Source organism: Balaenoptera acutorostrata, chromosome 13 (assembly GCF_949987535.1).
Source record: "Balaenoptera acutorostrata chromosome 13, mBalAcu1.1, whole genome shotgun sequence".
NCBI lineage: Eukaryota > Metazoa > Chordata > Mammalia > Artiodactyla > Balaenopteridae > Balaenoptera > Balaenoptera acutorostrata.
Genome location: NC_080076.1, coordinates 50,022,321 through 50,049,869, shown reverse-complemented (window position 1 = coordinate 50,049,869; position 27,549 = coordinate 50,022,321).

The following is a 27,549-nucleotide window of genomic DNA, read 5'->3' as shown; positions in this document are numbered from 1 at the left end:
GTTTATTGCACGCTGAATTCCCCATGGATGTGTGCTACTTGTCTCCATAAACACCCCATAGCCCAGCCGGATGCTTCGGAGGACTTCACAGAGGCTGGTCATATTCTTTGGTTTGATTTGTCTGCATTTGTTTCTCAGAAGAATGAAGGTTAACATGTTCTCCCTGTGCCTCCACGAGGATCCTCTGTTGAAACACTCGGGTGACAAGTATCACTTGCAGTATCAGAAAAATGCAGGAAATTACGTTCTCAAATGTACACCAAAGAACTCTCAAGGGCAAAAGGAAGTTAAAATGTCCCCTTGAGCAGGATAAATTGAAGCTGCAAGCTATGAACATGTTGTTGAAATCTGCTATTTTATATTAAAAAATTCATGAATTTAATTGTATACTTTTTATATTTTGAAATAATATATTCTTCCTATTCAGGGTGTGAATGCACCACGGTATCGTACTTCTCTATCAGCACACAACAAATTTCAAGAGCTGGCCTATACAGAACATTCTCCATCTCTGTCTACCAGATGTGAGGTCAGGCATGGTGATTACTTTCTCCTTCCTTGGCATCCCAGCAGGGCAGGGGCAGACAACTCGCTACCTCATTTTCCAAAAGTTGCCCATACCTGCTCTGCTGGCTTCATGAATGAGTATCTTCTCCAAGACAAGATAATGAACAATGTGTGATGACCATGTCTGGAGGGTCTCTTGCATTGGCTCCAGAGGCCACTATCGTGCTGGAGACAGAAGAGGCACTGGGCATTTAGTGACTTATGAAGTGACATCAAGTTAGCTAAGAATTTTGAATTTTCTTGAAACCATTAAGGATTAATTGATTTCAGTTCACTACTTTTTCCCGTTGAGTCTTGCTGTACAGTCTCTGCCTCTTTCCTGGAGCTAGATAGGTTGGCGGGGTGGGGGGGGGGGAGGGGGGACTAGGGGATGGGGTGGGTAGTCAAGTCTACATTCCTTCTGTGGCTAAGGCAGAGGAATGAGTCAAACTCTTATTTCTGTAGCCATCTAAATGTCTTTGTGCAGTAGAGAAGAGTTGGAGTCATTACTTTCAATTTACTGATGGGAAACAGAGACCCAGAGGGTTAAGTGATTAGTCCGTGGTTACCTGGGGAGGGTTGAGAGATGGTGAAGACGACAGTCCCCCTAATCCCACTGCTCTTCCCGTTGTGCTTCCTGTGTGGTCCAATGACTCAACTAAGTGACATCTGCTCTTGAAAAAAAATTACAGATTTGCCTTTCTAAAGTGAATACATTTCATGAAGTGGATAAATCAATTTAAGATATTTGGTCAAATTAAAAAAATGGGGAGCCATAAAGTTAGTCCTCAGAGCCGAACCCAACAGTAGTTCACAATAGCTTCCTTGTTCTTCCTCTCCTTGAATTTTCTCTCTTTGGGGGAAAAATCTCAAAGTGCGTTTGCCCCAGGGTAGTAAATAATTAATGCCTTTGCAAGATTTCTTACCAGAATTCTGTATGGAGTTAACTTGTATTTTTCCAGCGTTTTGAAGGTGTTACTTTGAAATTATCTATACCAATACAATCTTCAGTGCAAAATAAACTGCTGGGGTCATATAGACTACATGCCATTTCAGACTCAGAACTACTCTACCAATGGGGCCTTAGAAAACTGCGAAGCACACTGCATGGTGTTCTATGATTTTTACAAGGCTTTTGTCATTTAGTGCAAGGCAGGAGTAGCAGCTAAATCTTTAAAAAGACCCTTTGATTCAAGACTCCTCATGTGGCTAATCTTTTCCGTGTTATTTTGTCTCATACCCAATTCGCAATTAATCAAGGTGTATGCCTCTGAATTCTTCACGGGTTAAAATGCATCTGGCAGCTAGGAGCGAGTGGAAGATTAAGTTGCTTGCTCTTAGACTGTGTATCTTTCTGCTTTGAAAACCTACTATGGGACAAACACTTCTCATTGCCAGGCCAACCCAAAGCTATTGAATAAAGGCCACTGTTTAAATAAAGGTTTTTATTGTAACCTCTGAAAATGTAGAGTTTGATTAGGATTAAGGGACTAGCTTGAGATTAGTCCTCTTGGGGAGACTATATTTCTGTTGTTTTGACAATTCACTCCAATTATCATACATAAGGAAATAGAGTATATATATAGTATAGTATAATATATAACATAATGTAATATAGTATAGGAATTATACTTTGCAGCTGAGCTATGCAATACAGTAGTCATTAATGGTCTGTGGCCATTGGTCACTGACGATGTGGCTCATCCAGACTGAGAGACAGCACTGCTTAGCCCTTCTTCTGGAGTGGCTGTTTACTTGTCATCAGCAGAAAAAGCAGGAAAGGAAGGGGAAGAGTCAGCTGTGCCAGAGGCAGAGCACTTTTTGTCATGCGTGGCTGCCATAGGGGTCTGAGGTAAATAAGTATATGGACCCTGAATTCTCTGAGGCTGGCCCTGAAGATGTTGGTGAACTTGGCAAACAACTCACTTTTCGTGATCCTCTGGGTTATCTCTGGGTCTTTATCCTGTAGATGAACACTGTCCAATAGAAATATAATGTGGACCACATATAAAATTTAAAATTTTCCTGTGGTCCCATTAAAAAGGGGAAAACCCCCCTCAGGTCTATTTTAATGATCTATTTTATTTAACTCAACACATAAAAATATTATCATTTAAAAATGTAATAAATATAAAAATTATTAAAGGGATAGTGTACATTTGGGGGGCATCAAGTTGCTGAAATCTGGTATGTATTTTATACTTACGGCGCGTCTCGAATTGTACAAGCCACTTTTCAAGTGCTCAATAGCCACATATGGCTACTGTCCCGGATGGCATGGACATTTCGGCTTTAGTCCTCAAATAGGCAAGGGGAAGGTATAAACTGGGATCTAGAATAAAGGTAAACACTTCATAGTTATGTTCAAGTTTATTACAGATCGTATTAAAATGTAAGGATGAACTTCTAAGAGCTTTATAGATGGATGTGTTATCTCTAGAGATCTAACTGGAGGTAAAAGGCAGAAGAACTAGTATTATTGATCACCTAAAATGTTCCAGGAACTGTATTAGTTGCTTTACATATATTATTCATTAAATCCTCACAATAAACTATGAGTGTTGTTATTGGCCCAGTGAAAGTTAATGAAACTGAGATGCAGGGGGATTAGGAAGCCCGTCCAAAGTAAACACGGTGATAAATCAGTAGCGGAGCTGGGATTCTACCTGAGCCATGCTATCCAACTAGTTGACATAACTTCATGCATCCTGAGATCTTAGATCATCCTGTAGACAGGTAGATTTAACCTCAGATTTGTCCAAAATACTTGACCACAAGGCCCTCTAATACAAATCAATAAACCACTTACATCACACAAGTTTCAATTGTAGTTCTTATTTTCTAAGTTTTATGGCCTTTGTTATACATTCAGGAAAAGATGTGAAGAAAAATGGAGATACCCATCTTGTAAATAACTAGATAAGTAGATAGATATGTAGATAAATAAATAGAACACATTTAGTGGTTGGGAAATACTGTTGGCACAAGGGCTCACAGCCAGTTGCTGTCCTTGAATGACGTGGAGCAAGCTTGTCATTTGTCTTCTGGTGTCTCCCTGTCCTTTATCAATTACTCTTCTTATTGAGCAATTTTAGAGTTTCTTGTATGTTTATTGGCTTCTGAATCTCCTTCCAACTATTAAAATAACACAGAGTCTAGGAAACATAGTTCTGACATTTGATCCGGGTTCGTTTGCTAGGACTCTGAACCTGGCTTTTTTTTTTTCAAGGGAATTCCCTGGCGGTGCAGTGGGTAAGACTCCGTGCTTCCACTGCAGGGGGCTTGGGTTCCATCCCTGATCGGGGAACTAAGATCCCACATGCCGTGTGTCATTTTCCTAGTTGGAAATACCCAGGTAAGACACATAAAGGCGAATTGGCACGGCCGGCCGTGCCTCCATAGGAGAAAGCATGGTGACTGAGGATCTCTGGTCTTTGAAGGGCTTGGGGAGAGAGCAGAGCCTACAGAGAGAAAACTACAAATTGAGCATATTCAAAATAACATGCAAATGAGTGCCAGGTCATTTTGCCATGGAAAGTCAGGTACTGTAAGTGGTGAGCAGACATGTCCTAATTAGTTCAAGATCTTCAAAGGACAGCACACTCCACAGAGCCACAACCTAACCCTGCAGGCTCTTTTACTAATTCAGAGAGCGACTTTACCCAAAGAGCCTTCCCCAGCACTTCCCTAAAAATTCAAAGGATGCAAAGATTAAAAGCCCAGGTTGCATTTGAAAATTAAATGTAAAGGAATGCAAACTATTTTTTCTGGTGACTGAAAGCCTTTCTGAATCATACTGGTCAGGCTGGACCCCTCGCTTCCAGAGAGATGAATAAACCCATTCTAGAGACTTCCCATACGAGAAAGACTAAATTAATACAAAATGTCGTGTGTTTTCTGAAGATAGCTAGCACATTTAACTCAGAGACTAGGTTGAAAAGAACATTACAGCGTGCCACATTTTCAAAAATGTTTTAAAAATTGAGAGGGAATAATCAAAAGATGGCTAGAGATTAGTTAATCTAACCAGGATTGATATTTGGTTAGATAATCTGTTGATAATCTAACCGGCAGGACATGTTTATTTGTTCTAGATATGGTTGTCGTTTTTGTATTGTACGTCCTGCTGCTCTTATAAATATAGTCTTTCATAAGAAAAAAAAAAAAAAACCCAGGCAGAATGACCCCCAATTCAAACCAAATTGCCACGGTGTTTTGGTGTGTAAATGGAATTACGTTCTTTATAGCAATGATTTTTAGTCACGTGCACCGGGTTAGATTGATTGTCAAATTTGGGGAAGGGAAAGAATTTCCCTCTGGGGTATACTGGCAATTATTTTTCAGTTGTTTTTGTCCTGCCCTGGAGCATGAAGCCAATATCATTTTTAGGATCAGGTGAGTTTATCCAACATGATCAATTTCCTGTGATTGTCTGCTGCTGTCTCTGCAGGGAGGGGAAAGCAGCTCTCCTTGATCACTTTGACACTAAAAGCTGTCATTTGGAAATTGACCAGCACATAAAACTCTGAGCCTCTAATGACAACCACAAAGAGATCAAGAGACTAATGAAGTCGTGGTGAGAGTCGGGGTAGTACAAAGTGAGTTACCCCTCGCTCGTGCCCTTCCTGCTCCCTTTAATGAACCACGGCACTAGGTAACTGGTGTCAAGCATAGTGCATCACGCGTCTAGAGTGTTCTGTCAGGACCTGAAAAGTAACATGACATGACAGACGGAGTGGAAGAGAATGAGTCAGATTCTCCCCGGTGCAGAACATCCATGGCCTGATAGGAATGGGAGATGCCGAAGAAGGCTGCGGGTTCACCACTTGGAGGAGCCATGGGTGTGCTCAACGGGCACGTCTGGATGGGGGGCCTGATTTGATAATTTCTTGCGTTTGCTGGGAACTGGGCCAAATCCCACGAGCCAAATCGTCTCCTCACTAATTGTAAGCGCTCTTTATCTGTTCCCTGGAGTTTTGTTCTTTGGTTCTGTTTCTGTCCTCCAGATGTGTCTGCCTATTGGAGCCTTCCTTTCTTCTTCCCAATTAAATTCGAGCCAACAAACACTTATTTGGAATTTACGAGGAGACTTCTAATTGTTGTCCCAAATCCTACTCTCACGCCTGCGCAGTCCGCTTTCCACCGACAGCCAGAGTGACCTGTAAAAACTTAAGTTACGAGCGTGTTGATCACCTGTTTAAAATCCCCTAAAAATCTCCCAAACTCCTTCCCCTCTAAAAAATCTTACATGGTGCCTTGTCCCCTTGGCATTCCAACCTCATATCATCCTCCTCTGCCGTAACTCAGTACACTCCAGCCACACTGGTTTTCTGTCTGCTCCTTAAATATGCCTACCTCATCCCTGCCTGGGTACAGAAGGGTTTGGAATCATGGAGGTTAAGAGAAGAGTGTTTCAAGAAAGAGGACACGGCCAGCTGTGCCGAGAGTTATTGAGGGTGTGAGTATGTTGGTTAAGAGGCTCACACACTAACTTCAGGTCTTTGGAGCCTCTGACAATAGCAATTTTCCTGGTAGGAGTGGAAGCTTCATTGTAGTGGGTGGAGGAGAGAAAAGGAGGAGAGGCAACGCTTTCCATTCATTTTGTTATGAAGGAGAGCGGAGAAATGGGGCAGTAGCTGAAGGGGGATGTGTGGGAAAGAGCAGTGTTGTTAATTTATTTGCTATAGATGATGGATAATAGAGCATGTTTCTGCGCTGATGGGCTGCTTTAGCAGAGAGTCTTTGAGATGCAGGGGGAAGTGATTATTAAGGACAACCTCCTCCAGAAGTGGAGACGGTGAAGGAGGGTTTGTTCACACACAGTAGGAGTTTCCCTTGGTAACAGGAGAGAAGGCAGGGATCAATGGCACAGATGTGGGCAGGCTGCCATATTTGTTTGGGGGAGACAGTGGAATGTCTTTCTGATGGCTTTTATTTTCCCAAAGAATCATGAGGCAAAGTCACCTGTTATGAGAGAAGGGATGGGAAGGGGTTGCTGGACATTAGAGCAGCAAGGAAAAGGAGTGAAGTCGTCTTTTTGGAACATGGGAGAGTGAACTAAATAAAGGAGTATAGTAGGATTTCCCAGAAGAGTCGAGCACCCATTGAGGATTTGTGGTCATGAATTTAAAGAGGAAACAGGAATGTGAGCTCTTCCTGGTGACATTCAGCAGCTGGGAACAGGCCTGGAATAGCCCGAATGAGACCCGGGTTCAAAACCTGACTCTGTTTCCCACTAGTTATTGGATTTTTTGGAAAAATTACTTAATCTTCTCCAGCATTAGTTTCCTTATATATATAAACTGGAAATAATTTCTATCATTGTTATTATTTCCTTCCAGAGTGACTGAGGTTAGTCCTCTGAAACTTGCCTCTGGCATTTATTTTTCTTAATGAATGCTAACTGTTGGTACCTCAGGGGAATTGGGAGGAAAGTTCTGGAAGTGCAGCAAAAGGCATGGTAATGTTCCTTAGCCTTTTGACCCATAGAGTTTGTAGAACTAACATTTTCCCAGATGCAAAGAAGATTTAGGGCTCTCTTAGGCTATATGGTGGTCAAGGTTTTTCCCAGTATCGAAGACCGGTAATAAACAGTAAGTTCCTTAGAAAGTAAAAAAAATAATCCTGTGTTTTACTACTGCTCCATCCCCAAAACAACATGTCTAACTGACTTCCTTTTGGATTGCTCTCTAGTTTGGCCCTCTTTATTCAGATTCAGTTGGATTCTTCTCCCCATGAGTGGAAGAGGTGGATATAAATCTGTGACAGGAAACGCTATGATAACTCACTTAAAAGCAAGAGAATTTAGTATCTTAATTTGCAAGGAAATGCAAAGAGCATTTTCTCAAGAAAAACATTGTTGAGTTACAAGGCAAGTTAGGTCTGACCCTCCAGTAATTTACACTGAATACTTCAAACATAGACAAAGCTAGACTGATTAGTACCATTAACATCCCATATACGCATCGTCCAAATTCAACACCTGCTTCCTCCACTTGTGCAGTGTTTTTAAGAAAATCTCAGACATCATATCATTTTATGGGAAAATATTTTGTATAGTTTTCTGAAAGATAAAAGCTCTTTTAAAAAACGTGACCAGAATATCATCACACCAAGAAGTTTAGCATTAATTCCTTAATATTGTCAACTATCCAGTCAGCGTTTGTATTTCTAATTGTTTCATAATTTTCTTTATAGTCTTTTTTTTATTATTAATTAATTAATTTATTTTTGCTGTGTTGGGTCTTCATTTCTGTGCGAGGGCTTTCTCTAGTTGTGGCAAGCGGGGGCCACTCTTCATCGCGGTGCGCGGGCCTCTCACTATCGCGGCTTCTCTTGTTGCGGAGCACGGGCTCCAGACGCGCAGGCTCAGTAGTTGTGGCTCACGGGCCCAGTTGCTCCGTGCCACGTGGGATCTTCCCAGACCAGGGCTCGAACCCGTGTCCCCTGCATTAGCAGGCAGATTCTCAACCACTGCGCCACCAGGGAAGCCCCTAGTCTTCTTGTTTATACTGAATTTATACTGTTAGTTCCAATTCAAATTGAGGACTGCAGGATTTTTACTCCACCTTTTTGATCTATTCCTTTCTTTTGTCATTCTTTACTACAGAAGTTTTCTTGGTAAGAGAGAAATGTTAAAATGGAATATGAGCAAGAACAGTTTACTCTAAATGCCATCTTTTGAGTGACATGAGGTTTCTGATGATGCAGGGGCTTGATGGAATTAAAGTTTTGATAATTGAGACAGAGACTTCATGGTTCATGGGATGACAAAACTATAAGAAAGGGAGATACACCATTGTCAGAAGGAAACAAAATATATTTTAGGAGCCCTGGAAAGTTGTGTTGTAACGAATTCATAGTTTTGCACAATTCCGCATTTTTGGATAACAGGTCAATATGTTAATAAAAACAAAGGTTACCTCTGTACTCTTGGGAATGAGCCCCTTTTCATTTGCTTGATTTGGTTTTGAGCACTGATGCCATTTGGTTTTAGTATTTAGTCATTTGTATAGAGAATTCCAACGAGTCAAAAATGTCTAAGTAACATTTTAACCAGTTGAAATCAATAAATAAAGGGTATTTACAGGGGAAAAATGGATTTTTGGAAATAATCTGCTTCTGATCTTAATTGATTCCATTGCTAAGGTTATTCAAAAATTATCAGATTATCCCATCAGTTTTTATCAGACTTAGGGAGCGCTTGGTAATACATTTAGCTTTCTGTTAGTAGTATGACTTGAATGAACAATTACATGGAAATTTAGAAATACGAGGAATATTCATGATAAAGGAGAAAGGAGAATTGTTCAGCCTATCTACTTTCTGTCATTCACATTCCTTCATTCTTGTCTGCTAAACCCCCAAACTGCAGACCTAGCCTCAATCTGGTCTTTAGTACTCACACAGTACTCATATTAGTACTATATGAGTTGTTACTCATTAGTACTCATATATCCTTAGGCTGGAGAGGGTCAGGAAATTGTAGCCCAACACTCAGTATGATTCAGTATGAGGGAATCTGTGTATATACTCCATGTCCACTGACTATGAACTTGAACATACCGTAAATGTCAGATCTTTGGCTTGAGATTAGATAACCGGAACCCACTGAACAGTTTGGGGTGTGTGGGTCATGATGGCGCAGGACAAAGGGGTTTCCTGCCTTTCAGGGGCCTATATATTTTTTTTTAATTAAAAATACATTTCCTTATTTGGAAAATATGTGTTGATTTTCATAATGTACTTACCACAAATATTCAAATCAAATCAAGCTTAAAAAGGAAAAAAACCTAACATTTTTCATGCAGCTTTTTTTAAAATTAAAAAACATTTTTTATTGAAGTATAGTTGATTTACAATGTTTCAGGTGTACAGCAAAGTGATTCAGTTATATACATATTCTTTTTCAGTTTCTTTTCCATTATAGGTTATTACAAGATACTTATACTGTGCTACAAGATACTGATACTGTGCTACTGTCCTTGTTGGTTATCTATTTATATATAGTAGTGTGTACCTGTTAATCCCAAATTTCTAATTTATCCCTCCCCCCGCCCCCAGGAGCCCATAGTTTTGTGTTTTGTTCACTGCTCCTGATTCTCAATTTTTGTAACCTGCTGAAAAATCTTTTTTAGTGCTACTGTCTTGTTTTGTTTTCCCAGTTCCTTCTTCAGGGATAAGATCTCTACCACTGAACCCCAACCTCATGTCTGGGTCCCTGTGACCCTCCAGCGATTTCTCCCCTGGCCTTTGATCAGAGCATCAGTCACTGCTGAGGCTTCCTTCAGCCCCGCTCTGGGAACCCTGGGCATCTTGAACGTTGATGGCCATCCACAGACCTCCTTCCTCCCTGCTGGACTGCATGCCCCTCCTGGCTCCTGTGCCTGGTGCTCTGCCCCCTGTCCCCCGGTCTGCAGGTGAGGGAGGACACCGTGGCCTGAGCTATGCTGGTAACATGGGGAAGCAAAGTAGCGCGGAGACCTTTCCAAGAACCTGACCTCCTTAAGCTCAGTTCTCTAGCTTTCTGATATATATATATGACCAAATCTGGGTGACACTTTACAAATTCTGATATAGAATTTGATCTACTGGAGGTCAAATCATGGAAACACAAAGACTGCCTGACTCTACCACTGAGTCTGCACGCGGACAGTGCAACCTTAGGCAAATACTCAAGCTTTCTGTGCCTGAGGGTCCTCATCTGTAAAAATGAAGATTACAGTATTCATCTCACAGGATGGCACTGAGGATTAAATCCACAGAAGGTGCTTGGACTAGTGTCTGGCCCATGGTAAATGCTCAACAATGTGAGTTATTATTGTCGTCACCATTCTTATTAGTCGAGTTATTAGATGGATTCGTTTTCCTTTAGCTGGCTGGCATTCATTTAGAACAGCTGAATGTCTGTAAAATGAAAGCTTTTGGAAAAGAACACAAAAGATTGGTGATGTTGATATTGAAGTAGGGTGAGAACTGACGTTTGGCAGCACAGAGGTCACTTGTGACCTTCATAAGAGCGGTTTCGGTGGAATGATGGGGAAGCAAGCCTGGTTAGAGGGTGACCCAAGAGAGAAAGAGCCAGAGCTCACTGAGTTCTATACAGAGTCAGAGAACGTTCCAGTCAACTGTCACCTGAGCTTCAAGTAGCTCTGTTTGACCCCGGTGGTGGCGTGCACCCTGTCTCTCCATGGGGCACTGAACTAGACCGTGCATCTGGACAGAGAAAGCATCACCATGCTGTCTTCCTACAATTCTTTCCCTCTTCTGGTACCTTCTCTGCCTCTAGGTACCTACTCAGAAACTGTTTTCTAGAATGTTTCCTTCCGTTGAACTCAAATCAATTCGTGCAGATCGACGCCTGGAGGTCAATTCACCAGTTATGCCCAGACATGTGCCGCCTTTACAGAAATCAGAAATTCCTCTTCAATGTGTTGACTCATGGCTTTTTGCTCAGAAGTCTTCCAGTTGGTGAAAAATAATGTGATAATAGACAGCAACTGGGTGCCTACATAGAATTTGCTCTCACCTTCACAATTTTTCCAGTGGTAACCAAGTCTTTGTGTAGGTTTTCATTCTCTATCAGTCAGGGTCCCATCAAGAAAGGAGATGCATACTTGTTACTTCAAACAGAGGGGGGGTTAATAAGGGGGATTGGTTACACAGATGTTCCAAGGTCGAAAGAGCAAAAGGGGGGCACTCAGCTAACCAGAGGCCAGGAGCTATCAGAAGCAGCTACCACACCTGAGGCTGGGGGACAGAAGTAAAGAAGTGAGGGAGGTTACTAGAACCTAAGAGCTCATGGAACAGTTCCAATGAGATCAAGGGACACTAAAATGTAAGCTTCTGCTAGAACCTAAGCTTTATGAGGGCAGAAAGTTTTGTTTTGTTTTCTGATGAACCCCAACTGCCTGCCACGTGGTAGGTCCTCAATAAATATTGAATGAATAAAGAAAAAAAAGTTTTTCTGGGGCATTCTGGGGAAAAATCTCCTCCCTCTTTTTGCTCAATCAAACAGACCCTGAAACCTATCTGCCCACTGACATTCTAACTATAGGAGCCCACAAACTTGGGCTCTTATGATTTAAAACAATAGTCTAACTGATACAATGGCCTGGATTCCCTCCCTCTGTTGGCTGGTTTGCTTTCCATTCAGGTTTGAGAATAAGGAGCTAGTTTGGGAGCGAATCTAGTCATGATTTAACCTTAGCTGATCCCTTATATAGGCAAACCTAAATCAGTCCTAAAGTTTGACCAAGAACTGGGGCTGCTCTTCAGGGGACTGTATCGATTGGTTGAAGTCTCTTAAACCAACTGTCCCATAATAGAAGTAAAACACCTGGCGCAATGTTCATTACGCATTAATTTCCCTTTCCCCCATCCATTGCCTTAGGTTCAGAGTGATCTCTGCAAGCTGAGAACTGGGAGCCAATTTCCAGGACAATTTATGCCATGAATTTCATTCTCCTTTTAAACTTGGGCCACTTCCCGCCCCCACTTCATTAGGTCTGTTTGCCACTAAAGAGACATTATTCCTGCCTTTCTTAGTATTTCCATTTCAGGGGCCACCATTAAAGGCATGAGGACATTTCAGTTACTATAAAGCTTGGAATTTATTTGTTTGATTTATTAAAAAATACACCCTAGCCTCAGGGTCTTAGGGTGTGCATACAAAATGCTTCAATTAGATTCAAACCAGCAGCTAAAATTTCCTGTTAAGAAAATGAAATATCAGGACTTCCCTGGTGGTGCAGTGGTTAAGAATCTGCCTGCCGGTGCAGGGGACACGGGTTCGAGCCCTGGTCCGGGAAGATCCCACGTGGCACGGAGCAACTAAGCCCGTGCGCCACAACTACTGAGCCTGCACTCTAAAGCCTGTGAGCTGCAACTACTGAGCCCGCGTGCCACAACTACTGAAGCCCACGCACCTAGAGCCCATGCACTGCAACAAGAGAAGCCACCCCGGTGAGAAGCCCGTGTACTGCAATGACGAGTAGCCCCTGCTCGCCACAATTAGAGAAAGCCCAGACGCAGCAACGAAGACCCAACGCAGCCAAAAAAATAAAAATAAAAATAAAAGAAATTGAAATATCAAAAAAAAAACAAAAACAAAAAACCCCCCAAAAAACCAAAACCCAATATGGAATGTAGCAAAAGTAGAAGGATAGGTCTGGTGCCATTTCTTCAAGGTCAACAAGCTGGCAGGCTGGTGACCAGGAATGGGTAGGAGCTGCCAAACAGGACTGGCCTCATGTGAGCCGAGTTTGTTCATGAACTTGTTGTAACTTAAAGGGCACTGGCCATCCACACCTCAAACCCACCCTTAAAAATAAATACAACAAACAGATTTTTATTTTGTTTCTACATCGTGCTCTTTCAAATAGAGCTCTGCCCAAGTAGAGTTCTTTTGGCTGAAACATCACCTTTGAAATAAAATCAGACAACCTGGGCTAATTAAAGAGGAAAGGCTGTTAGTCATTCATATTTTAATTATAAATTAATCAATAGTTTCCTCCACATCATTGAGAGCAGTTTTCTGAGTGAATGGACACTTTACAGAGGGAGAGAGAGAAGGGGATTTTGGATCATGGATATCACAGGAAAAGAGAGGGTTGGATGGGGAGGTCTGGTGAATTTGGACACCTGTGCTGTAGATGAGGATGCTGGGTACAAGGGCACCTGGGAGGCCAGTTCCAAGTGTGGGAAAAATCACAAAAATCTCTACACATCATTCATTTGCTAGTTTTGTCTATCGCAGAATTAAAGGCCTTCCAAAGAAACTCTGTTGGGTCTTTGCGGGTTCAGTTGGGAGAAAATCATATGAGAGCTGTAGTCATTTTTTATTCTTACGATATTTCAGAAGACGAGAACTAATATCTCATAATCCTTAATACCTGGAACAGAATAGGATTCAGGGGCAAAGTGAAACTGGCTGGCACATGCAGTAGAGCAATGGTTCTCAAACCAGATTCACCCAGATGGCTTCTTCAAACTGTTTCTGATTTTAGTAGATCTGGGGTGGGAAGGACATGTTTGCTTTTCTTAACAGGTTCCCTGCTGATGCCCTTGCTGCTGGTCCAGAGACTGCACTTTGAGAACCACTGCCATAGAGACATTTACTTGGAGGCTAGCTTCAAGCAGAGAATGTTGCCGAGGAAGACAAAGCTGAGGTTTACTTTCAGAAAAGAGGTTATAAACTTACTCTGAAATGGAGAACATGTGTGTGTTAGTTTCCTAGGGCTGCTGTAGCAGGAACCCAAAACTGGGCAGCTTAAAACCACAGAAACTTACTGTCTCACAGTTCTGGAGGCTGGAGGTCTGAGATCAAGGTGTCAGCAGGGCTGTGCTCTGTCTGACAGCTCTAGGAGGGAATCCTTCCTCGCCTCTTCTAGTTTCCAGTGTTTGCCTGCAGTACTTGGTGTTACTTGCCTTGTAGATACATCACTCCAGTCCCATCACCGTCTTCTCCCAGTTTCTCTTCCTGTTATCTTTTCTCTTTGCGTGTCTGGGTCCACAATTCTCCCATTTATAGGGACACCAGTCATATTAGGTTAGGGTCACTCTAAGGACCTCATTTTTAACTTGATTACCTCTGTGAAGACCCTATTTCCAGATAAAGTCATATTCTGAGGCACTGGGGTTTAGGATTATAACATATCTTTTTTGGGAGAAATGCAGTTCAACACATAATGTGTTTAACCAATACCATTTCCCAGCATCAAAATAATACGTTAGGGTCCATATGCATTTTGTACTATGCAAAGTAAATTAGCTAGGCACAGGAATGTAATGCCTAAGGCACGCTTTGCTGATGGTAGAAGATAAGGTAGACAAATATGCACAATTTAAAGAATATAGCCAGATTGCCAGACTTTGCACTCTTCTTTGGTTCTGTCCAAAGTGGTGAATTGCTACCTTATGTGTGATACTATAACTTTTTGGACATACTTTTATTATAAAATTTACTACATTCTCTCATAGCTACTTATTTATCTCGGTCTCTCTAAATTATGAGCTGCTTGAAGGTAGGGGCTGTGTTTAAGCCATATTTATATTCACAAGGTCTGGCACATAGTAGGTGCTCAATGTGAGGAATGAAGAAATTGATAATAAATTGAGAGCAGCCTGGGATTTGGGCAGATGTTTTCCAGTGTCTTTGCTCACATGGCGGGTAGAAGAAAGTGAGAACGGATGAGCAGAGAGATCTACTGGTGTCGGCAGGAACCACCTTCCACAGATGCTAAACTTCTTTGAAGTCTCATTTTCATTTTAAAAATTAATGTGGCTTTTGCATTCTAATCCATAACACATGCGTGTTTGTTTTAATACAGAAATAGTGTTTCAAATTACTTAGATAAATTACTGAATTCCTCCCCCTCCTTCCACCCGTCTTTGGTTGAAGACACATTGTCCCCCGTGGGAGATATGCCATGTTTATCTTATGAATGTGGAGACCACCCCCCGGCACTCCGCTAGTCCCCGTTGAACAGCTGAAGAATAGGGAAAGCCAGTGGGGTGGGAGTGAGATGGGAATATAACAGGGGACTAGGAAGTGTGTGGTGGGGCTGCAGAAGCTCTCAGGGAGTTGACAAAGGAAGCAAAGAGGACAGAGAGGATTCAGAAATGATTTACCTTTGGAGAGGGCTGGACTAGCCTATAAGCTGGTGGTTCAAGGTTAGTGTGGCTTAAACATGTCTGATGGATGCTTCACATCTTTTTTTTGTCTCCCTTTTTTTGGGTGGGAAAGCTAGCGGGAGCACAGAACAGGCAAAGAAAGGGAGGAGACAAGGGGAGGAAACCCACTGAAAGGCCCTTGAGGGGCTTTGAAGTGTAGGGTATTTTGGTTGTAAATCTCTGTAGAATGGTAGGGCCCAGTTTCTTGAAGGAGAGATGGAAGTCTTGATGTGTAGGGCCATGGGAAATGAATGTAAGGCTTTCGGAAAGGTGAGGATAGTTGAAAACAATGGGGAAGACAGCCTTTGGCAGTGATATTGAGAATCTACTGGAGAAGAACATTGTAAGGGTCCAGATGAGGGGTGGGCAGGGATAACCCCTGCAGCCACGGGTCTATAGAACATTCGAGGGGTGGGCCTGCCCTTTACACTTGTTCCTCCCAGCACAAGCTCTAGGCATTTCTCTCTACCCATCAACATCACCTGGCTTATAATGTCTGCCTCTAAAGGAATGTGCTTCTGTGTATCCATGAAACATTTACATGCTGTAATTAATTCAAGATTTTGGTTCTAACTGCTCCATTCCTTGAAAAATCAAGGAATAGCATTTACATATCAGTTTGTAATCAGCTGTTTAGCCATTGCCCGGGACAATCTCTTAAAAGAGAAAAAATAATTTTTTACTAATTCACTGTTTTCAGAAAGGGCAGTTAGAGCACCGCCTTTCTGTTCTGAACATCTGGCACAAGATGTTTGATTTTCCCTAACATTTGAGATGCCTTCTCAGCAGGTATCGTCCTACTCCTTTAAGGCAGCCACGCACATTAGCATAAGTCTCTAGGCTCAGGATTCAAAAGCAATCAATCTAGTTTGAAAAGAAACCACAATGTGAGGAAGAGTGAGAATTAAAGAGAAGTTTGGAACCCCTCATGTGTCGTCTGTTGGCAGACGTGGCTCACGCTGTTAGATGTGATTCTGACACTTCTCTGTGCAAGAGCTGGTTAGAACTTAAAGTATTTTATGGGTCATCAGACTTCGTGGCTCTGTCTGCAAAGCTGCCCTAAGGAATTGTCTTTTTCTGCCTTCCCTGTCCCTTCCAAAGCTCACTATTCACGAACAGTGGGCAACCAGAGAGGTCTCCGTCCAAAAACATTACAAAATCCCTCTAGGAAATGCCGTGACAGTGTACAGCTGATGAAATGGAAACCCTGGCACAGTGACCTTTCTCCCAGATATCCTAGGACACACTTCATGCTTCACTGGGCAAACATCCCTCCTTCCAAATGGATTCAGCTCTAAAGATGTCTTCCCTTACTAGGGGCCAGGAGACACAATAGGTTGCAGAAGTGGCGAAGAGTGTTTTTCCTTTAATAAAATTATCATCTAATATTTCTACAAGCTGAAAGTATACACGCATTGCATGGTTAAAAAGAATTGTGCCCTAAAAAATAACAACCTAGTCCTTGCCCCGAGGAGGTAACAGTATAAATGATGCAATGCAAGAAGAAAGGAAAAGGCAGTCCTATTCGGTACCCTCACATCATGCTGCTCTGTTTTGATTCTTGCTTCACGTATATAGTATAGTAGTTAAGAAAGATAGATATGGTGATTTTCTGAAAATTATCTTTACTTCCCCACCCCCAGATGTCCGATGTGTTACACTTGTTAACCTACCTCGTTTTGTGAGAGGCATATAAAAGGTATGATCTGATTCATGCACAATTTATTTAAGCATGTTAACTTTGTATGTATTTACTTATGAAACCTCAGGGTTGATCAGTGACACCAGGAAGGAAAAAAGAAAAAAAACCTTCTTGCTTCTGGGGACTGTTACTTTAAGAGTAATTATCCTGCTAGTAATGATGACAATGAATCCAGCACGAGTGCTTACTTTGAAATAACAATGGAATCTATGTGTCCTTGAACATTTTAATTCCTGTAAGAGTCGTTCAAAATAGATAAAACTAAGAGCCTGGGTGTAGTTGTTTCTTTGTAGCTAATTAGTGAACTATATTCTCTTCTAAGCACAAAGAATTCAAGCTGTCTCCAGCAGATTAAAGGGTCAGAAAGTTCTAAGCCAATTTCTCTCACACTTGGGCAATGCACCTGCTCTTTTTGAGGGCAAAAATGATTTCAGCTCTACAATATTGACTTAAATTATTTTCTGTTACAATATTGCTCAAATTCATATAGACAGTTCCTGTGCAATTAAGAAGCATGTGTATTTTTAAGGATAATTGTGTGCAGGATTGCACAGATGCCCATTAGACAAAAATGGCTAATTATAGTGTTCAAATCTCTTATATATTTTCATTATTTTTGGTCTGCTTAATCTGCCAACCATTGATAGAGGTATTGGTTTTCTAGGGCTACCGTAACAAATACCCATTAATTTGGTGGCTTAAAACAACAGAAATTTATTCGTTTATAGTTCTGGAGGCCGGAAGTCCGAAATCAAGGTGATGGCAGGGCTCTGCTTCCTCCAAAGCCTGTAGGGAAGAATCCTTCCTTGCCTCTTCCAGCTTCTGGTGGCTCCTGCCTTAGCTTGTGGCTGCATCACTTTGACCACTGACTCCATCTTCACACGGCCTTTTCGTCTGTGTCTGTGTCTTCTCTCTTGTATTTTATAAGAACACCTCTCACTGAATTTAGGACCCATCCAGATAATCCGGAATGATCTCATCCTTAACTTAATTACATCTGCACAGACTCTTTTTCCAAATAAGGTCACGTTTACAGATTTTGGGGGGCAGGATGGGGACATGTCTTTTGGAGGTCTTGATTTAACCCACTACAGTGTATTAAAGTTTCCTACTCTGCCTATCAGTTTTCAACTTCTCATGCCTCTGCCAATATTTCTTTCATGTACTTTTGGGGTGATGTTATTAGGTACTTACAGGTTCAGCATCTCCCCCGTTAATTGTTCTTTTTATTATTATAAAAGACCTTCTTTATGCTCTCCCCCCTATTTTTTGTTTTTTGCTTTAAATCTAGTTGTCTGATATGAATATAGTTTTTCCAGTTTCCTTTGGGTGGGTGTTAATAAATATGTTATATCACTTTCTATCAGTTTATTTAAAATGTTTGTGTTTTATTTACTTTTAGAAGTGTTTTTTGAGAACAGTTTATAGTTGAACTAAAACTTTATAAAAACTTATTCAGAAGTAGAGAATACCGTACAATGCACGCCCATGCATCCATTAACCAGATCCATTAATTTTCAAGATTATATCACATTTGCTTCCCCTAACCCTTTAAAAATGTTTCTTTTCTTTGCAAAAATATTTTAAAGCACTTGCCAGGTATCATGTCACTTCACCCTAAGTATTTCATATGTCTCTAAATAATATGAACATTTTCTTTCTTACCTAACAAAATACCATTAATACATTCAAGGAAACTAATAATAATCCTTTAGTGTCATATATACCCAATATACAATTTATTTCCTCCAATTTTCTCATGCTTTCTTACAGTTGGTAGTTTGACTCAGGATCTAAACAAGGTCGATGTATTTAACTTGGTTATTATGTCTCTTAGGTCTCTTCTAATATAGAGCAGTTCGCTTTTCTTTCATGCTCTTGACTTATTTCAGAAACAAGTTAGTTTCCTGTAGAATGCCTCATATTCTGCAGTTTTGAAGTCTGTGTTTTCCTTTGTGATATCATTTATCTTGTTCTACAATGCCCTGTATTTCCTTTGAGTGAAATTTATCCACTTGAGAGTTTCTGTCTTTTTAAACAATTAATTAATTAATTAATTAATTAATTATTGGCTGTGTTGGGTCTTCATTGCTGCACGCGGGCTTTCTCTAGTTGCGGCGAGTGGGGCTACTGTTTGTTGCGGTGTGCAGGCTTCTCATTGTGGCGGCTTCTCTTGTTGCGGAGCACAGGCTCTAGGCGCACGGGCTTCAGTAGTTGTGGCATACTGGTTCAGTAGTTGTGGCTCACGGGCTCTAGAGTGCAGGCTCAGTAGTTGTGGTGCACAGGCTTAGTTGCTCCGCGACATGTGGGATCTTCCTGGACCAACCCGTGTCCCCTGAATTGGCAGGTGGATTCTTAACCACTGCGCAACCAAGGAAGTCCCCGAGAGTTTCTGTCTTTTAACTGGTGAGTTTGATCCATTTACATTGATTAGTAGGTGATATTTACTATGTGGATGAGATTACTGATATTTAAAATTTATTTCTACTGTCTCCTTTTATGCTTTCTGCCTGCTTTTTCTTTATTTTGTACTAGCTTTCCTACTTTTTAAAATTTCTCACTTTATCCTCTGTTACATATATGATTTCTATTTGTTTAGTGGCTATCCTTAAATTTTTAAAATGACCATTTGATCAGACAAAATCTACAAATAATCAATATCTTTACCATTTTGTTTAAAATCCTTCCTTTCTTTCCTTCCATCCTTCTTCCTCCCTCTCTCATTTTTGTTTCTCTTTTTCTTCTTTCAAAGCTCAACTATGCAATTTTTATGCAGCATTTCTAGGTTCTGCAGGTGAAGGATTTCTGTTTTCGTTTAATCTACTATTTTCTAGACATTGAAATATCAAAGCAATTTTTTAAAAACCCATGTGAATGAATCTGTGTGTGTGTGTGTGTGTGTGTGTGTTTATATGCATGTACCTCTGCTTTCCTTAATCTAACTACCGAGCAAAGCAGTACAGGGTGTGCCAAGTGGTGTCTAAATTCTCCTATCACATCATTTATAGATCCCATTTTAATGTCATTTCTTGCAAAGTTTTCATAGACATAAATGCGATTGGAGATGCTAAAATTACATGAAAGTGCTCTACTATTATGCAGTTATCTGGTATAGTATGCTCACATTAATATTTATAAAGGTTACAAAATGGAAACATAAAACTAGAAACAATCCTTATGGAGATCTCTGGATTCCAGAATATTTGTCTGGTTGATAGAAACTGGTTTTAGAAATACTATTACTTGGCTTAGTCTGCAATCAAATTTATAACTAGCTGGTTTTAGAAAGTATTCTCTTCTACAGATCCAACTCAGATCTTAGTTTCTCTGTGAAACCTCATGTAATTTTGGGGGAAGGGGTTAAAAAAATTAAATCTACCTAATTAGTCAGGATTCTCCAGAGAGAGAGAGAGAGAGAGAGAGAGAGAGAGAGAGATATTAATTGTAAGCAATTGGCTCGCACCATTGTGGAAGCTGACGAGCCCCAAATCTGATGGATAGACCTGCAGGTTGGAGACTCAGAAAAGAGCACTTTGAATCAAAGGCCATCTGCTGGAAGAATTCCTTCTTGTCGCTCAGGGGGAGGTCGTCTTTGTTCTATTAAGGCCTTCAACTGATTGGATGAGGCCCACCCACATTATGGAGAGTAATCTGTGTTACTTAAAGTCAATTGATTTAAATGTTAATTCCATCCCCAAAATACCTTCCCAGAAAGATGTAGAATAATATTTGACTCAATATCTGGAAGCTGTGGCCCAGCCAAGCTGACACACAAAAGTAACTATCACACCTGTCATATAGCTTTTGTCTGTGGCTGGGTTTACCATGTGTTTTTCTGTCTGCCTTGTCTCCTAGGCTGTGACCACCTTCAGTGTCTAGGGTGGTTTCTGGAATTTAGTAGATGTTGGATACATGTTTATTTAGTAAATTAATAGTAAAAGGGGAAGCAGGGAAGGAAATTGAAACGGGTTTCAGTCATCTGAACTTCGGGAGGCACAGATTTTCTAGGTTCTTAGAAACAATTTATTTGTAATATTTGTGATTACAAAGCCCATGTTTGTTTCAAACCAGGTACTTATGATGCCATTAAATTTTACTGAGGGGGCCTCTACATGACGGGTACTAGGCTAGGCGTCATTCATGTTTCTCAAGGGCCATAAGAAGGTATCTGTGTAGATCAACAAACTCTTACCTCCTTTACCTGGAGAAACGATGGAGCATGGTTCTTTGTGGCCCTGTCTCATTCTGAAAATCTCTAATATAATTTCAGGGATTTATTTAAGGCTTTCTGGGGCGGGGGTGGAATGCGGGAAGCAGCGCTCTTGAATTTTTCCATCTCAAGTGCAGGTAACTTTTAGCTACGTGCATGGCATATTGAATTGTTTCAAAGAAATCACATGCAGTTTTTCAAGTTTTTGTGTCTGTGATTCTCTTTCTTGCTTGAAGTAGTCCCTGGTGGAGATATTAGAGTTATTTAACTGTTGTTCTGGCCTGAAATGCATCCCCTCCAAAAGTATGTGTTGAAGTCTTAGACCCCAGTACTTCAGAATGTGACTGTGTTTGGAGTTAGGGTCTTTAAAGAGGTGGTTCAGTTAAAAGGAGCTCATTAGGGTGGCCTTGATCCAGTATGCCTGGGGTCCTTACGAGAAGAGAAGGTTAGGACACAGATACACTCAGAGAGAAGACCATGTGAAGACCCAGGGAGAAGACTGTCATCTACAAGCCAAGGAAATATGACTCAGAAGGAACCAACCCTGCAGACACCTCGATCTTGAACTTCCACCTTCCAGAAATGTGAGAAAATCAATTTCTGTTGTTTAAGCCACAGGTCTGTGCTATGGCAGCTGTAGCCAATGAGACATCTGTGGATTTTTCACGGAAAATTTTCCTATCACAATCAGATTCCTCCTTGTTTTCATTCCTTTTGCAGCCAAAACTTGATCCCACCCAAAACTTGCTATTTGGAGCAGAGCATACAAAGTTGAAACAACTCTGAAAGTGAGATGAATCTTGGCTTCAAATCTTTTCTTACCACTGTAAATGGTTACAAGGTTTAGGCTAAACTACTTAAGAAGGACCTGGCACTGCTTTGCATTCGATCAGCAAAAACCACATGAGAGAGAGAGAGAGAGAGAGAGAGAGAGGAAGTGCCCTGCTCTGTTTTGATGGATGACTCTGGTGTAATTAAGAATGCCCGTGAAAACCAATCTGATGGTTCGGATCTGGGCAGGGCCAGTTAGCCGCTGTTCTCTCTGTAGATTGTAGCCAATCTTTGCAGTTGCTCTTAGAAAAAAATAGCACGGGCAGGTCAATGCAATTGCATTGCCGCTGTTGGAAATCTAAAAGAAAATGGCCCACTGGGACAGTATCTTTGACCCTTTACTAAGTTTAATACTTTTTATTATTGTTAGTGATTTAATGTGAACCACAACAGGCTCCCTTTCTTCTTTCTCCATGGATTCTATCTTGTACTTTAGAAAACATGCAAAACATATATAATCACGTTTTATTTAAGAATATATAATTTTGAAAAAAAAGAGTATATATAATTTTGGTTTTTTTCAATACTGACATATAGAAGAAATCAAACTATCTCAAGATATCTTCCTTCTTTCTTCAAACATTGATGCAATCCATAGTTTAGATGATTAGATAATGAACACGTTGCATGAAGAGAGTTATGTGTTCACTCCTGAAATTCTTATATGTAGTCATAAGTCTACTTTTTGCCATCTTTTTCAACTTCCTGGCTCCTTTAAACTTCAATGAAAATGTATCTCTTTCTATCCTTGATCAAACAGCTTAATCTTCTCCTGCCTGTGATTTTCAGTTATACTGGCTTTGAAAGGTCTGAGGACATTGTCTGTATTAAAGACATTGCAAACAGTCTGGCATTATTGTAAGCTGTGCAGGCTCAAATCCCACATGAAACCTAGATCTCAGTTTATCGTTACCCCCAGGCATGTCTGCATTTTCTATAAACAAATTGGAATTATTTCCCCTTTTGATCTGGATATACTAAAAAATAAATCTCTCATTTTGGGATAAAAGCTTGGCTTTTTTTTTTTTTTTTTGAAGTTAGTGAAGCTTGTTCCTGATAAAACAGTGGGATTGGGAGTCCACCAGCCCTGCAAGTTTCCCACTTCTTTCTTTAGCTGAAGGAAGGACTGTAGAAATCTAACCCCAGGCCTCTCTTAGCTTAAATCCAATGGACATCCCCCACTCTGGCAAAGGCAGGTGACAGGGAACCAGAAACAATATTGTGTTACACAGGTGACCCCCTCATTTGGAGTTAATTATTAGAGAAATGCAAATCAAAATTAAAATGAGGTATCACCTCACACTGGTCAGAATGGCCATCATCAAAAAATCTACAAACAATACATGCTGGAGAGGGTGTGGAGAAAAGGGAACCCTCTTGCACTCTTGGTGGGAATGTAAATTGATACAGCCACTATGGAGAACAGTGTGGAGGTTCCTCAGAAAACTAAAAATAGAACTACCATATGATCCTGCAATCCCACTCCTGGACATATACCCAGATAAAACCATAATTCAAAAAGACACATGCACCCCAATGTTCATTACAGCACTATTTACAGTAACCAGGACATGGAAGCAACCTAAATGTCCATCAACAGAGGAATGGATAAAGAAGATGTGGTACATACATACAGTGGAATATTACCTTTAGCCTGTCTTTCCTCTGTCTCTGAGACTGACATTGCCCAGCTGTCAGTTTCAGGCTGGAGCATGTGCAGGGTGGGAGCTTTGTAAGCGTTTCTATTTCCTTTCCTTGTTTACGTTTCATTATCTTTTTCATCCAGGGTGAGCATGAGCTCTTAGGCAGTGCTCAGGAAACAACTGTTTGGCTTGTATACAGGAATTTTCTCAGATTCTTGCAGGGCTGATTTTTTTGCATGCAAAGTACAAAATATTTGCTGTTCAATAAATTTTCATCTCTTCCCCAAGTACAGTACAAGAAGGATTCTTGGTTATTTGTCCAAAGTTTTGTCACACTGAAAGAGAGGACTGCGTTGAGGTGCTACTTCAAAGGGTGCAGCTTTGACACAAAGAAGCAACATGTTTTTGTTTCCTGGGTTTATAAAAAGGCACCCCCTTTGGATCAGAGCCTAGATGCATGTACATGGTAAATACAAAACCTGGAATTTAAAAAGGCGAACTATTTTATCCAGTAGAATTCTCTGTGTAGGTCAAGGAAATGCCAGACTTAACAGATGTCTTATACTGTGCCCTGAAGGTCAATAAATTAGAGTTTTGTTGAACCAGGAAGAGGAAGAAATTCCAGAACTTCAGGTCCCCAAATGGAAATGCCCCTTAGGACAAGTCTAAACTAGGGAAATAGCACTGGAGCTCTTCCAAGTCAGTTGGCCCAGTGTAGTGGAACTCATTTCTGGGCCCCCTGAAGCTGTTTGTTCAACTCTGCTGTCTACAACATTACAGTGTCAAAGGGAGTTAATCATTAGCTAGTGTGAATAATGTCAGTGTAACAAGGCATAATTGTAGTTCTCTCTGCCTTGACAAAATTTTTAGCATTTGTCAGAATGAAAAAAAAAAAGCACCCATACACACACAACGTGACCACAGAATGTGAAAGTTGCATGGAATTTGGGGAGCAGTTAATTCACTTTCTAGCATTTTAAATCACCATTCTCATTGTTTTCCTGGAGGAGAGGGTGGTTGGTGCTCTCCAGATGAAATAGGGTTACCGACTGGTCTGGGGCTGTCTGATCCAGCTCAAGGTAACTTGTCTCCAGAGAACCAGTCTTTGGAGAAGGATCTAAAGATGTAGGTGTATGACTCTCGGGCTCCCCATTCTCTCTCTCCTCTGCCAAAGCCACCAAGTTCTACTCTAGAAATAATGTGGACCCAGCTGTGATCCAGAGCCCAATAGGCCTCCTGCTTTTCCCCTGGGCTGGGGGGTCATAAAGTCTAAAACCTCTCTTTGGATGAGAATCACAGGAGCCCTGGGTCCTAGAACTCTGAGATTAGGGACAGGATGTAAAGCGACATTCCAGCATCATCGAAGGATCAATTTTTTTTTTTGGCTCATCTGAGTTCTGGTTGAAAAAAGGATGGTCATCCTAAAACATAATCAAGAATTCCAGTAGCCACCCAACATGACTCTACGGTTTTGTTTCAGAGTCAAGGAGATAAAGAGGCACTCAGCCAAGCTCTCTGCAGTAGCAGCTGCCACTCAGGCCTTGGGGTGTCTCTGAAAATCAGTCACATGTTATAACTGGGATAATCATGAAGTTCTTCTAAGAAGGTGCACAGGCTTCATCTTTCCCTGGGACCAGCACCCCTCAGAGATGCCCTTCTTCACTTAATACACAATTTACCGCTGATTCACCTTGTTGCTCAGTCCAGAAAGCCAGGACACATTGAGTCAGCTACAAATCCTAAGATCTCCAGGTACCCTCTCCTCTCTCTTCCTGCTGCCATGGGCATAGTTCAGCCCTTGTAATTTATCTCTTGCTGGTCGTCATGATCCTCAAATTCCAACAAGATGCTGCTAGAGTCTCCTCTTTAAAATCAAGACTTGATCCCAGCCCTCCCCGGCACGTTCTGTGCACCCTTTTCCAATGGATAAAGCCCAGCCCTGGCGTATGGCCTGTTATTTGCTTTCTAACTAGGGCTTTGCCTCCCGCTCTGGCCCCATTTCTATTCTCTGCAGCCTTACACCACATTCTGGAGGTTTATGCATCACGGACTTCCACACCTCCTGGCTCCTTCAAGCTGTTCCCTCTACCTAGGACACCCTCTGTGTGTGGTCAGCTTGAAAACTCCAGGTAGCTGTCCTGAAGAAGCTAATTCCACTCCTGGGTGTATATCCAGAAAAAAGAAAAACACTCATTCGAAAAGATACATGCACCCCAATGTGCATAGCAGCATTACTTACAATTGCCAAGATATGAAAGCAACCTAAGTGTCCATCAACAGATGAATGGATAAAGAAGATGTGGTATATATATATACAATGAAATACTACTCAGCCATAAAAAAAGAAAGAAATTTTGCCACTTGGCAGCAACATGGATGGACTTGGGAGGGCGTTATGTTAAGTGAAATAAGTCAGACAGAGAAAGACAAATACTATATGATATAACTTATCTGTGGAATCTAAAAAATACAACAAACTAGTGAATGAAACAGAAAAGAAACAGGTTCGCTGATACAGAGAACACACTAGCGGTTACCAGTTGGGGGGGCAATATAGGGGTGGGGGGATGGGAGCCACAAACTATTGGGTATAAGTTAGACCCAAGAATGCATTGTACAACATAGGGAATATAGCCAATATTTTGTAATAACTGTGAATGGAAGGTAACCTTTAAAAATTGTATAAAATTTTTTTAAAAGTTGTTCTTTTACTGCCATTCTTTTTGTCCTCTCCCCTGTCACCACCACCTTGAACTGAGTACCCCTCTCTGTATTCCCTAAGTCCCTGTTTATTGTCTATCAAAGCACTTACAATGTATTTATGTCTGTCTCCTTTCCTAGACTCTAAGTTTCTAGAAGGCAGAGGCTGTCATAATCATTTTTGCATCCCCATCTCCTGACACACTGGTACTGAGTCCTGTAGAAGTTTGTTGAAGTGCACAGAACTGAAGGCTAGGCAGTTGTTAGCATTTATGTTCAAGTAGATAGACTTGATTCAAAATGTCATGCTTGGTTAGATTGTAAAGTGAAATGGTCCTCAGTTAGTAGTTCCCAGCCTTGCTGCACTTCACAGTCACCTGGAGATCTTTACAAAGTACTGAGGGGAAGTTGGTCTTAGAGGAAGATGAAGAGGAACAGGTCTGTATGGAAGCCATCCTGGGAGAATAACCTGGGTCCCGTTTCCTAAGGTTCCCACCTAATGGGGCTGGGGTGGGGCGGGACATAGGGTTTAAAACACTCCCTTAGGTGATGCTAATATGTGCCAGTTTGACATCCACAGCTCTCACTGAACCCACCGTATTAAGGATAAATCGGTATAGTTGGTGTCTTTCCGACATTCATAACTTTTTCCTCTTTCTACTCCTTCAAATATAGAGACCAAACACAGAGAATCAGACCAAGTATGGAAGATGCTCTTGACCCTGGCCACACGGTAGAATCATTACTCAGGAAACTTAAAAAATACCGATTTCCCAAAAAGAAAGAAAAAAATAAACAAAGAAAAAAATACTGATTCCTGGACCTATACCCTAGTAGTTAAAGGACACATCGACTTCTCTGCATCGCTCTGCATGGCAGCCTTCATGGGCCATCATCACTCTTTGGGGAGAATGATACTTTGTCTTAAAGATTGTCAGGAGAGAACGAAGGCGAGAGTCTGGGAGAACAGAAAGGGGAGAAACAGAAGGAGAAACAAAATTACATATGACCCTTCATGGGAATATTACCAATAATGGATTTAGGTCCCATTTCGTGACACTAAAAATAAGTTGTGGGAAATTGCTTTCACTGCATGTTTCACTGACCCTTGCATTTGATAATAATTGTCACGATGTGAAGGGACAGTCAAGACTTACTACTCTATGCAGATAAAAATCTTCATCCTTCAGGGAATCTGGTAGAGAAAGGGGAGCCAACAGAAGGATTTCTCCTTTCAGACCTGG